Source organism: Anas platyrhynchos, chromosome 2, assembly GCF_047663525.1.
Source record: "Anas platyrhynchos isolate ZD024472 breed Pekin duck chromosome 2, IASCAAS_PekinDuck_T2T, whole genome shotgun sequence".
NCBI classification, from domain to species: Eukaryota; Metazoa; Chordata; class Aves; order Anseriformes; family Anatidae; genus Anas; species Anas platyrhynchos.
The window spans coordinates 48149455-48162500 of NC_092588.1; the positions used below are offsets into that span (position 1 = coordinate 48149455).

At 34.8% G+C, this 13046-nt stretch overlaps 1 protein-coding gene across 4 annotated transcripts in view; it reads right to left on the reverse strand.

Annotated features, from left to right (window-relative positions):
• Window positions 1-13046, reverse strand: part of ST18 (ST18 C2H2C-type zinc finger transcription factor) — a 173166-nt gene that overhangs the window by 88581 nt on the left and 71539 nt on the right. The window contains exon 1 of one of the 4 annotated variants that reach the window (XM_027452091.3): window positions 10276-10430. The exons of the other annotated variants lie outside the window; for them this stretch is intronic. The gene's annotated coding sequence lies outside the window, so the exon portion shown is untranslated. Of the gene's footprint in view, window positions 1-10275; window positions 10431-13046 lie in introns of those variants that run through there. 4 annotated transcript variants of the gene reach the window in all.

Genomic DNA, 13046 nt, shown 5'->3' on the forward strand with positions numbered 1-13046 from the left:
GTTAGCAGAGGAAGTTAATTTTCACAATACATTAGAAGAACTTAATGCAGTACAAGGTATATGAGTATGAGCTCAACTACTTGCAGTTGTGTCTGTAACAGTCCTAATAATACCTTATTAGAAGCTGAATTCCTTGCTAGCTGTCACATAAGACAACTGTAACATTTGTAACTTGCAAATATAAGGTAGGACTATGATCTTCTGAATATGATGATTCAGGAAGAAAAATAAGCTTTTCAGGTCCAGTTTAACCTTGCAGAGTTGGCATCTCAAAATATTATAAATTTGCTTTTGAAAATACCAAGGCAAAAGACCCATATGAATCCAAGGAACCACTTGAAAAGTCATCTGGGAAACGAATAATGCACTTTCCTTTGAATCACCCCTTTCTCCCAGTTGCCTTAGGCTGTGCAGGCTGTATTGACAAACTTGGACACCGAGAAATGAGAAAATGTGACTTATGTGGTTATGGTCTTTTAAAAGGTATGCATTTATTTATCGCTTCATTAGAAACAACTCTCTTGCTTGATTTTGGAATTTTACGTGAAAGTGAATTTCCTAGAGCTACATTAACTGAGCTTAATGATTCACAGAAACCTCTGAACATCCGGGCCGGGACAGAGAAAACTGTTATTAGGTAATGCTCATTTTGTCTTAGATTATTCCACTACTCATCAGATTATTCCCTTTCCAAACACAATATATCTTCATCCACAGACAGGAAAACTAGGAATCAGTGTCTCTAGTTAGGGAATGGGAAAACCTAAACTTTTGGACTGAGTTTCACCCTTTCCTGAGATGTAATCTGCCTAACAAACTCCATCAGTAGCAGGGCTTACTAGCTCTCTATTAGAAGTAAACTTTTTGCTGTACACTGAAGCAGCTGAGATGTTAGAAGACAGCTTCTCTAAAGAGCCTGTTGGGTTAATGGTAGAGTTACTGTGGAGATATCTCTTGGAGGCTCAGGAGGGAGGAGACATGCCAAATATTTCTCTGAAAATTTTAAGGGCAAAAATCTCCACATTTTCTGTATTGTTTCCACATAAAACCTGACTTATTTACTTTTAAAATATCACCAAAATAACCATGTGTCCGCTAACTTTAAAGATAGGGGTTATCATGCAACTCAAAATAAATATCAGAAACCCCACAAACAAATGGGGAAGCAGGCTGTATGACCTGAAGAGTGTATGCTGAGCTTTCTTTCTGAAGACTGATGTTTTTTGATCATAAGTAACTTACACCTGCAATATTACAGTATTATTCTCTGTGGTCATAAAATAGTAGCAATTATTTTTCATACTAATAACAATAAAATTAAATGATATAATTAATGTTGTTACTATAACATGGGACCCTATAGCTATTTACTCCCTCATGCTATTAAAAAACAGTTAGGGATATTTAAGAGGATACTTTTTTATCATGGCCACTAAAATGTTGACTGTGGGGAAGAAAACTTTAACAGTGCATGGGAGTAGGGTAAATTTTTCAGGATAAATGTTAAATCAGTCTAGTGGGTTATGTTGCTAAACTGGTGTCAATTTATACCATACAGAACTTTGTATGTCCGTAATTTTGGGCACAATTTTCATTGATGTTGAGTCTCATCTACAGAAATGCTAATGAAGGTACACATATACTAACCCTTCATAAAGCTCATTGTTACAAAATTAGATCAAGCTGAACTCAATCTTATGGAAAGTTGTACTACTCTGCCTATCCTCTCTTCAGGGAAATAGTGTAAAAAGGCAAAGGACTGACATAGTTGTGACTCCTTGGTTCAAGTGTCATCCTGTGCCTGCCATGGTATGGCTTAGGAAAGCGTATAGTCATATGCTTTCCCTCAAGGTTCTGTATGGATCTACAATGTTGTGACCATCCACTATGTAAGTGGCTTACCATGGCTTACCAGACTGGCACCCAGTTCTGATTCTTGAATGTGTTCTTAGTTGCTTACACTTAAAACTTACACTTAGGCACTTTGCCTTTATCTGAAGGAATTTTGGACTGATCGGAAGAGAATCTGTACCTAGAACTTTAAAGAGACAAGATATTTTTAAAAATCCTCACACTTCTATGCTTAAGCTATGGGTATGATATATAATCCTCCAGAAATCAAAATTTGTATCCTCAAATTTCTTCAAACACACAAAAAAATGGACACCTATGCAATGTATGCACAGGGAGTGAACTTTTGAAATGAAAGCTTTCTTGCAGTTTTGACAGCAAGAGAAACATCAAATCACTATAATCACCTACAGAGACAGTGCGAAAACATCATGTAATCTAATCTAATAATGATCTATTATCTCAAAGTTTGGAAAACAGGGTCTTGAAATTCTGTGAAAAGAGAAAAATCACAGAGGCACCCCTAAAAATGCCTACAGATCCCAAGCAGTGACCAACAGGAGAAAGAAAATCTGTAACTGAGAGTTTGTAAGTGTTTCAATGCTGTCATTAAAAAATCCAACTATAGACAGATTTTAATGCAGAAATTTCTATTGTATTCTGACATGGATACATATTTTTAAAATCTTTACAACTCATTTATTATTTTTAGGAATTAGTTTTGGGAAAATAAGATCTCTGAAAAGAAAAATTACATAGGTAGGGAATTGGTCTTTTCATTTTTATAAATGTCATCTTTCAGGAGCAAAATTTGGTTCTCTGAGCTGCACAGCCATAGTCAACTTTGCTATTCTACTGTCCATTTGTATCTGAACACACACCAAATTTCATCAATGCTGTGTATATACAAGAGGAAATTTTGGTATAAGGCTTATTACCCCTATTTCTGTCTCATGTGAAATCAGTACAAACTACCAAGTTTCTCTGAAGACTAGATATAAGAAGAAATCAAGTTTAGTTTGTAGGCTGGACAGAAATGGTGGGATATCCCTCCCTAACTTTACATGTCTGAAATGCAGATGCATTTCTGAAACAATGACTACTGGCTTCCCATAGTCTCTAGGTAGCATGCAGGCAATCTGTAGACATTTCTACAGCTATGTAGATGTGAGATACATCTTACTTATTTTATACATATATTTCAGGGTGAGATGAATTGCATACAAGAAATTTCCTCTAAAGGGAATCTGGTTGACTGCCTCATGTCTAGACTCTTACACTGTTCAAAATGACATTTCACTGAAGGATTCCTAACCAAGAAAACTATGTCAATTGCAGAGCAGCATCTTACAGCTTATGTAACTTGATGCTATGCTATTCTGAGATGTAATTTAAAATAGAGGTGAAAAAAAGCAAAAGAAATAAAGTAGGGAGCCATCCTCCAGGAATGAAGGCAAAGCCAGTCCTTGCAGTAAAGAAATGGCAAAGAAAATGAAGCTGACAAATAAATAAAATAGAGAACAGGTAATGTAAAACAGAGAAAAAGGAGAGTCAGGCACAGCTTTGATATGAGCAGCATGGGTTCAGCATAACAGGAGGATCCAGTGTCAAGAGGGAGAGAAAGGAAAAGGTCAGCATGATACGGAAGCTATTTCTTTAGATATATAAAAATGAGTAAAATCAAGTTTTAAGCATAGCAGAAAGAAACTGAACTCTAAGACTGGTATGGATGGAAATACAATATTTTTAATGTTTGTATTTGACAATATTTTATGAAAGAATAACAGTTTTCCTGATAAGCAAGGGCTTCACATGGATTGGTGCCTGGTAAATGGGAAGTGTCTTTCAGCTTGAAATATTATCATTTGATAGTAAATATGACTTAAGTCTAAGTTTGTTATTTAATCTAATCTGTTTCTTGGTGTATTATGAACTACTGTATACTTGAGAATTTTGACAGCACCAGTGACAGTGACTTTGCATTTAGTTATCTCTTTTTAACCATCCATAACGCCACATGTCCTGTTCTCTTTGGTGTCTTCTCTTCAGTGCCAAGTTCTGAACCACAAAATTAATGAACTTAAAATCCAAATTCTTTCTAGCAACTCTTGCTTGCCTTTGGAAGCCAACAACAAGAGCCAGATTTTCAAAAATGAAAGTGCTATTGTGCCTACATTTCCTACAAACGTGCCCTTTTTTTCAGAAAGTAAGGTAAATGTTTAGGCAAAGAATTATTAACACCATCATTTGCTTAAGCTGAATGCCAAGAAGGGCTTTTTCAACAAGCACTTAGTGAAACCTTGGTTAAAACAAAACAAAATGAAACAAAACGAAACAGGTTTTATGTGTTGGGGTTTATAAACTTATTTATTTATTTTGTGTATTTACTCCAAGGAAGCCATGTCTTGTAAGTAAAATTCACCATATCCAAACAAAAGACTGGCAGCTTAAGTAAGTATATGAACAGGGGGAAGGGAGACTTATTTCCTGAGTTTCAACAGATGTCATACTTAATTGGTTGTGAAATAAACCAGAGCTACTCTCGGCCTGTTTCCCTAGTTTCAGCTGTGAAGACACTTTCAAACATGTGCATTTCCCTCCTGCTTGTCATAATGAGGGTGTGGGGTGAGAATCAAACCTCCAAAAGGACTAAAGCAGCATGCATGCTATATACAGGCCTTCAGATACACTAATTAAACAGAAGTGAGAGCTACATATTTTGTTCCTATGAGGTACACATATCTACAGCATTAAGACAATTCTGTTGACAGATTATTGTCTTTGCCTTCTGCTAATATCAGGAAGTCATTGGACTATCCCATTCTGATGCAACCTTTCCCATCTTCACGTATTCAAAACATCAACAATATTCAGCAACTTGGTGAAAAGCAATATATATTTGTATATATATATATATATTTATTATGACAGAGAGAGTATTTCCTGAGTATTTTTTTCCCTTGTGGATGTTTTCTGCTAGAAGAAGGAAAGTAAAACCACAGGTGATACAAGGAAAAAAAAATAAAAATTCAAGTATTAAATAGTTAGTTTGGTTAAACATGGAGAAGTACATGAGAAAATGGAGAACAAATTCTCCTATGCAAAAAGACCAAATATTTGTAACTGTGGCTGACCATGAGCTAATGGTAGGCTTATACAAATACAAAAATACAAGTATAAAACAGTGTTAGCCACTTTTTTATTCCTTGTTGTATGTGTAGCCCTCAAAATTAAAAAGGCTCTTCTGAGCTTCATGGGAAAAGCTAAATATGCAATAGATGTCTTTTAATGAAAATCAGTGACCAAGTGCAAAAAAAGCAGAGGGGGGGAGAGAGAGAGAGAGAGAGAAAGAGAGAGAATATCATATAGAAATGTAATGGGAAATGCTTAAAAAGAGAAAATAAGGCCAAGGTCAGATACGTTTAATTCACCTGTGACAAACAAACTGAACAATATTTGTTCTTTTAGTTTAGACTTGGAACCCAGATCCCAGGAGTACTAGGAGAGAGATTTAATCCCTAGAAAAAATTCAAATTCCCAAAGTGCATGATGGAAACCAGTATAATCCTTCCTGAAGTCAGAAATAAAATAGAAAAGACTTTATTTGCTATTAAAACAAGAGCAGTTATCAAAATCTGTATTCTTTTAATGTTTTGCAGGTCTGACTTTCGGCAGATGACCTCTCTTGTTTGTCCCTACATGTTTTCCAAAATATAAAAGTGAAATAGAGTCCCAAGGGCACTGTACTTGAAAGGTTATGAGAGTTAGAGAATTTTAACCATGCCTGCCAAATCAGCAGATGGCTTGTGATTATAATTATATGCATCAATAAAACGAATAATCTTTACAAAATTTGAATTTCTACTAAAGTAAGGGATTTAGTAAGCAGATGCAACAGAATGCATTTTCTTTAACCCTTTTTGTAGACAGCACTGTTTCTCACAAAAATAATGGGAAGGGCTACCCATAAAGTGGCTTGACCATACACTTCAACCTTAAATACATTTGCTTCCTTTGACAAAGTGTCAATGTTATTTAGCGTGATTTATGTGTTCAGTTGCACTTTGTTCACTAAATGTCTGATGCTTATATATAGGATGATTCCCATTAGACCTGTACTTTAAAATGGTGTTTAATTTTATAAAATGTTACAGATACAATGAAAATGTCATGTGCACTCACTCGTCATTTGTATCACTATGGTAGTTCTTACTATTTAGGATTTGGTGACTTTCCATAGTTTGTATGGAGATTGATTTAAGCACGTTGTTAGTGAGAAAAATATTTTTTTCCTAATTGTGTGAAATGTATTAAATGTGTTGTTTTTATGTTTTGTTTTGTTTTTCAAGAAAATTATTTAAGAGAAAATAACATAAAAATCACAGCCGTAGATTCCAGTTGCTACTGTTCTTATTTTGAAACTTACTTTTGTAATAAGATCTTCTTGTAATAATTTTGAGTCTTACTTTGTGTCAAACTTCTGCGTGAAATAGGAGAAAATCAAACAGTATAAATAAGTAAATAAATAAATAAACAAAAGCCACTCTAAGCCTAAACAATTTCTGGTCTGTATCATAAAAAAGCTGCTCGAAGACATATTTGGAAATATCCTATACTATTCTGACACAGAAAGGAAGAAAAGGTTTGAAAACAGTCCTAGGTACATTTTCAAAAAAAAGTCTTTTGGGGTAGTGTAGCTGCCTACCTATGGTATTTTAAACCTTATTTCGTTCAACTGCTAAATGCTAAACTTTATTTGAAGAACTTTTTTTTTTTTTAAAGTACCATAGTATCTCTGATGTGAAGAGTGCAAAACATCATTTTGATGCTCATTAAAAAGTGTATTTTTACTTCAGAAATGACAGAGCTATTACTCTATATCATGTAAATCCTTCTTAGCATAAGGATTATTGACCTGATCGTCCATAACAGTGTCTTTGGAGCCATTACTACTTTGTTGTGCCAATCCAGCTGCTGTACATGTGCTCTAAGTGTTGGGGGGAGCAACTAAGGTGTCAAATTTTCTGCTGAGTTTTAAGGAACTGACCTCTTAACTCCCACTATCACCTGCAGAAACACATTCAAGAAATTGGGTTCTCCAATCCTCATATGCAATTACGTTTTGGAAAACTTCTAAAGCTTTATTATTATTATTATTATTTTCCTAAAGACTTATGGAGCAGAGTTCAAACACATGTCTTTAAATGAAAAGTAAGTTACTTAATGGAGTGAAAAGTTCACGTACGATGCCAAACTTGAAAAACAAGCTAGCAAATGTTACCCAAATCTATTAAGCAAATCAATAATCCCGTCATCTTCAAAACACTTATGCACCTGCTTTACTATATTGAAATGAGCCCTCGATCTCACCTAATTGGAATCATTCACATGTACAAACGCTCTTGTAAGTGTACATATACCCAGCAAGGTAAGCCTAGTTTCCATTATAAGGTAACTTTTGCAGTTAGGCTATCACCTTTTGTGAACTAGAAATCTCCAATTTAGAAAGGCTGAAGTTGTTAGTATTATTAAAAGACTTCCATGAATATAGCTGAGAGCAATTCTCTAAAGAGATTTTATGTTAGTACTAAAAGGAGGTAAGAGGGAGACAATCTTTTTTATCACTAATTAAACAGTATCTTTAGTCTGAAGTGATTCAAGATTATTAAAATTCAGAAGCACCAATTCTGCTTATGCAGTTTTTAATAAGCTACAACTATGCGCACATAAACTACAAGAAGTGACCTGATTCCAGTTATATATGCATAGTTCCAAAATTAATCAGTTCAAGTAACAGACAGATTTTATTCTAGACTCTCCAAACATATATGGATGTATCAGAATATAAAGTTTGTTCTGCGTATTATTTACTATGGATTATTTTGGAGTGACAGAGACAGGCCTTTGGGAGGACAATTTGTGACTGACCTTTGATACACTTACTTATCAGGGATATCAGATATTTTGGGATTACTAGTTTGAAAAACTATAAGTGCACAAAAAAAAATGGATTAGAATTATTAAAATCAACTGTGTGATGCCATGAAGTTTTTCAGATCCATATGCACAAATGACACAGGTCTCCTGGAACTGAACACAAAGATATGTGAAAAGGCCTCATATCAGATCGCAAGGTCCAAAAGGTATATATTGAAATGTTTTTTTCTAAAAATTTGGTGTGTTACATATTTTTTTGGGAGATCAGATGAACATTAATTATCATAAATTAAGATTTCTTTGCCTTTTCTCTTGGTTGTACCAAGAAAATACCAGACACGGGAAAATTAATGAACCTATGAAAAACTACTGAAACTTACTGTGTGTCCACCTGTCAGATTAGAATAGCTTTATTAATTTTGTAGCACTGTTGCATGTGCATTAGCCCTATGAAATCACTCTCTACTTTTACTAGGACAAAAGATAGCTCAACTTGTTTATTATCATAGAGAATGCTGAAATATTAGATATGCCTTACTCTCTTTCACATAGGTGTACAAAAATCATGATGGTTGTGTGATAGGGATCTGTTCATTTGTATAAACTGTAGTGATGCACCTGAACTGAAAATATCCTGAAATCATACCTGTTACAATGAGCTGAAAACTTAATATCAATTAGCAAAGTTCAAAGCAAAACTGTTTTGTAACCCTTTAGTTTGTAAAATCTCTGCTGATCTAAAAATTAGATGTGAATTATAGGACTTAGCTGAGAAAGCAAGCTTGTTTTCTGATGCCTGCATATCTCTCATTTTCTAAGATAGCATACGGAAAACATGTTGCTCAGAAGCACATACCTAAAATATATATGGAAAATGAAAACAAATACATAATTTTACTGGAGTTTATTTCCTCATTAAATTTCCTAAGCTGGAAATATTGGGAAGTGCAAAAAGTAGAAATAACTGTAACTTCATATAACTTGAGTTTCAATAAATAGGGATGTTATATAGGTGTGCATAGTTTTTTATATATATATATGTATATTTTATATAAATATGCATAGGTGGATTCATATATATGCACACACATCTTTGGAAGGAATCACAAAGTGCATACATTAAAATATCATATTTTAATTTCTATAAACTGTGATGTTACTTCTATTTTCCATGCAATAAGAAGGATAATATGCGACATGTCAGAGTGAACTATGTGAACAGTGACTTTTGAAGAGTTTTCAACTGAACAGGTTATCTTGAGATGTCTCTACAAATGATATAGTGGCAAATGTTTTCACAAATTAAATAACTCTTCCAAAATAAAACAAACAAACAAACAAGTAATTAAACAATTGTAATGCCAGCTGAACCTTTCTGAACCTTTCTTGCTTTTTTATCTGTCTGCATTTAAGAAAGTGTTCTTAAAACATTATTTTTATATGTTTTTAAGTTGTTGGGTTTTTCTTTTGGGGGTGGGGGCAGGAGGGGTGAAGTAGAGAAAGCATAACTTAATTTACACAGGCGTCTTGTAATAATATCATGTTGTTTTGAACCTAACATCCCCTGAGCTTCCAAAGTGCAAAGTAGAGAGAAATATTTTAGCAATGCAAACAAGACTTTCTGGCAACTTCCTGTTGCCATTTTTCAGCAAAATAAAGGGTCCTGAGATATTAAACTGAAACACTCTTAGAAAAGGTTTACCATTGGCAGGCACAGGCAGGCACCTGCAATTATAAGATATCAGATGAATATTTTGCTGCTGTGCAAAGAAAATAAGTAATGATTATATAAATGTTTAAGAGCAAATCTTCAACTCTCCTTAATTTCAGCTTGTGTAAAGACAACACTGAGAGATATCATAGAAAAAAATCTGTTAACAACAGACATAGAAAAAACAAACAATCAACAACAACAACAAAAAAGAAAAATCACCACCATCAAAAACAACACAACAGCCCAAATCATAGTAACAGCTTCATTTATATCTGCATAGTTCTAAAAACTCTATCAGGTATTTAGGTGGAGTAAGTAACTGGCTAGTGGACTGAAATGTGTATTCTTACTTATGACACATTTTCAGCAGATTTTACAGACTACTAAAAAGAAACTTTCTGTCTGTAAAGTTCATCAGATGTTAATGTACATCTGAGGCAATGTTTATGGTGTGGCAGTTCTTACAAAGAATATTTATTTCATTATACTATAAGTACAATATCGAGTTCACAAACATACTGTTTCACCTTACTTTCAGAATTCCAGAAACTTTTGTAAGCTGGCAAAAAAAGACAGAGAGAATAGGAAACAAACAAACAAGAAACAAACCCAACCTTGATTCCAGAGACATTTTTCTCCCCTTCATGAAGTGACAGGGAAAAAAAAAATCCCTTCATTATGACCTACTTGTCCAGAAACGGACTTTCAACCCCATGGTTAGGCTAAGATTTGCTCTACTTTCTCCCTAGGGCATAATTGTCAGACTGACTTACCGTGTGCCTTTTAGCCTTTGTTCTGCCTCTCACGCTGACATCAGGGAAGCAGTGATGTAGAATAAAGCAGGGGTGGGCTAGGTTAGTCCACTGTTTGTGTCGTTGTGTGGTGTGCAGGGACACTCTGTGATACTCTAGTGAGCTGCTAAGCTTTTTTTGTAGGCTTTGTGTCATTTACTTAACGACCAATCTCATTAGCTGCCAGGGTACAATGGGCTGATGCATTTTCTATGTACATACTCTACACAGTGACCCTCAAGGTTGCCGAAGGTCTATTTAATCAGTCAAAATGCTGAATATATTTGCAGTAAATCACTAAAAAAAAATACGGAACCACAGAGGTATCTCATGAGGGTTTACTCTTTCCTAGGAGTTATTTGCAGGTAATAAAGTGATAGGATATGTAGGAAAAAGCAAGGGCAAAGAAGGGAAAGGGGCACTCACTAGGTTTGCACTGGTCACCTTTAATTTAGGGAACCTTGGGGGCCCTGCATATCGCTGTGTCTCTGCTTGTTAATTTCTCTATGCAGTTCATGCTTCAGTGTAATCATGTTATCACAATTAAACCCCTTCAAATAAGAAGAGCAGTGCTAATAAAATACACAGCCTTTTGCACATTGGGGAGGGGATATATGTGTTGGGGGGATGATGTTTATTTATTAACTTCCTTACTATGGGCAACCTCAGGGCTGGCTTCTTTGCATTTCTAACCTCTCGTCAGTTACAAGGTAAAACCCTTTTAACTCTTATGAAAAATGAAATGCTGAAAAGCCCTATGAATGACGACAGCTGTCCATAAGTAACAGGGAGAGTTCTATTGTCCAACTTGTCCCTGGATAAAATGAATACTTTACAGCAGAGGCTGTTCAGCTTGGCTAAAGAGTATGGGGAGAAGGGGAGGAGGTCACTGGAGATTTCGCACACTAATTTAATCTGGGAAAAGGACAGGCACTGCATCTCACTTGAACAGACTGGCGGCAATCTGGGCTCCCACAGAACTATCTCCTTTTGCCTGTGCTCTATTTATTCCTTATCTCTGTTTACCAACCGCTAGGTCCCTTTCATTCACACCACGAGGCCGTTCTCCTACTATCAGTCAGCAGCTGACACTGTGGAAGAGCCTCAAAGGCAAAAAAAAAAAAGGGATCAAAACTAAACCAAAGCTGTATAAACAATGCAACAGTAGAAGTAAATGCATAAATCCTAATTCTTAACCCAACCCACAGGGTGTGAACAGAATCTTTATAGTAAATCCAACAAACCCACCACAGTTAGCATGGGCTGGAGAGGAAATGGGAAAAGCCAAATATCATTCATGAAATCACCATCTCAAGCAGAAACATTGAAAACAGACATTGGGAAATTTTTAAGAGACCTTAGGATAACAGGTTCCTCAGTCCTGTGTATCCAACAGCAAGTAATGAGAGGCATACTTACCTGTGTGCCTGGTATAAGGTGAAACACGAGCCCTTACCATAGCTCACTTGGCTACCTCATGGTTCAAAGACCACAGATAACTTTGCACTCATTGCTTATGATTTAGCTTAAAAGAAGCACAGGTAAAAGTGTTCTGTTTTGTTTTGTTTTGTTTTTAATTTTGTATCTGGAGCTTGTTTTAGGCTCTATAACTTTATATCTAGAACTTAGAAGGCAAATTATTATTGAAGCATTTGTCCAAGTACTTTTGTCTTTAAAACCCTGAATATTTCAATATTGTTCTTTCTCAGTCCTTAACTTACATTTTTCCCCATTACTTGTGTACAAGCTTTCAGCATTTATTGTGAAAATATCATGGGTGGAGACAGGAAGGAAAAGAAAGATGAAGTTTGTGACTCATAGAGAAAAGTAAAGGAAAGTAATAATTTCTTTGCATTTGGCATTCTGGGTTTGGATTATTATGGTGCCATAACTGAATATGCTGATTTTCTAATTACAGTGGTACCTTTGTTTCTCTTCTTAAACTGACTTCATAGAAAAGAACTTGCAAATATTCATAGAAACACAGCAATAATGCTTCAGTGAAGCATTCCAGCTCCAGAGGATCTATGCTTTCCCAAGTTTTTCAGACATAAAAGTATCGGTTAACAGCATATAGTCAATATATTGTCAACTGTTTGATCAAGATCACTATAAAAATAACAAAGAAAATGTCACTCATTATCAAAGATGATACTGGACCTAATTTCAGTTTTGATTTCCACCTATGTGCATTATGAGCAATGAAGTCTTTACTACTTGGATCCTTTTTTCCAAATGAATTAATGAATTAAATTTATCCTTTCACCAGCTGCTAGGCAGCAGATGGAACCATTTCTGAAGCCTTGTTGAATTCAATCCATAAAACTCATTTCCTAGGATTAGCAGTCCAAAGTTTCTTTTAATGTTTATATACCGCTTGGGATTTTGAATATCATGATGTTAAACTTTCAATTTAACTATTTTTTTCATTTCATATCAAACAAATATGATCGTTTGGATTTCTATAGCTTTGTAACCACACATTTCAGGTCACATAAGGACAAGAATTCATTTCAAAAGCAATCAAGTAATGCAAGATTGGGATCTGGTATTTTTTTTGTTTGTTTGTTTTGTTTACATTGCGACACTACCATAGAAACCATTTCTGTTATATTCAAAGATTAATTGAAAAGTTGCATTCTCTGTAACTTTGAGAAAAAAAAATACAATAAAAATTTAGTTTAAATAAGTAATTTGGTAAAATTATTGTTATCTGAGGTTGTTTGTACTGTTTACAGAAACATGACATGTTC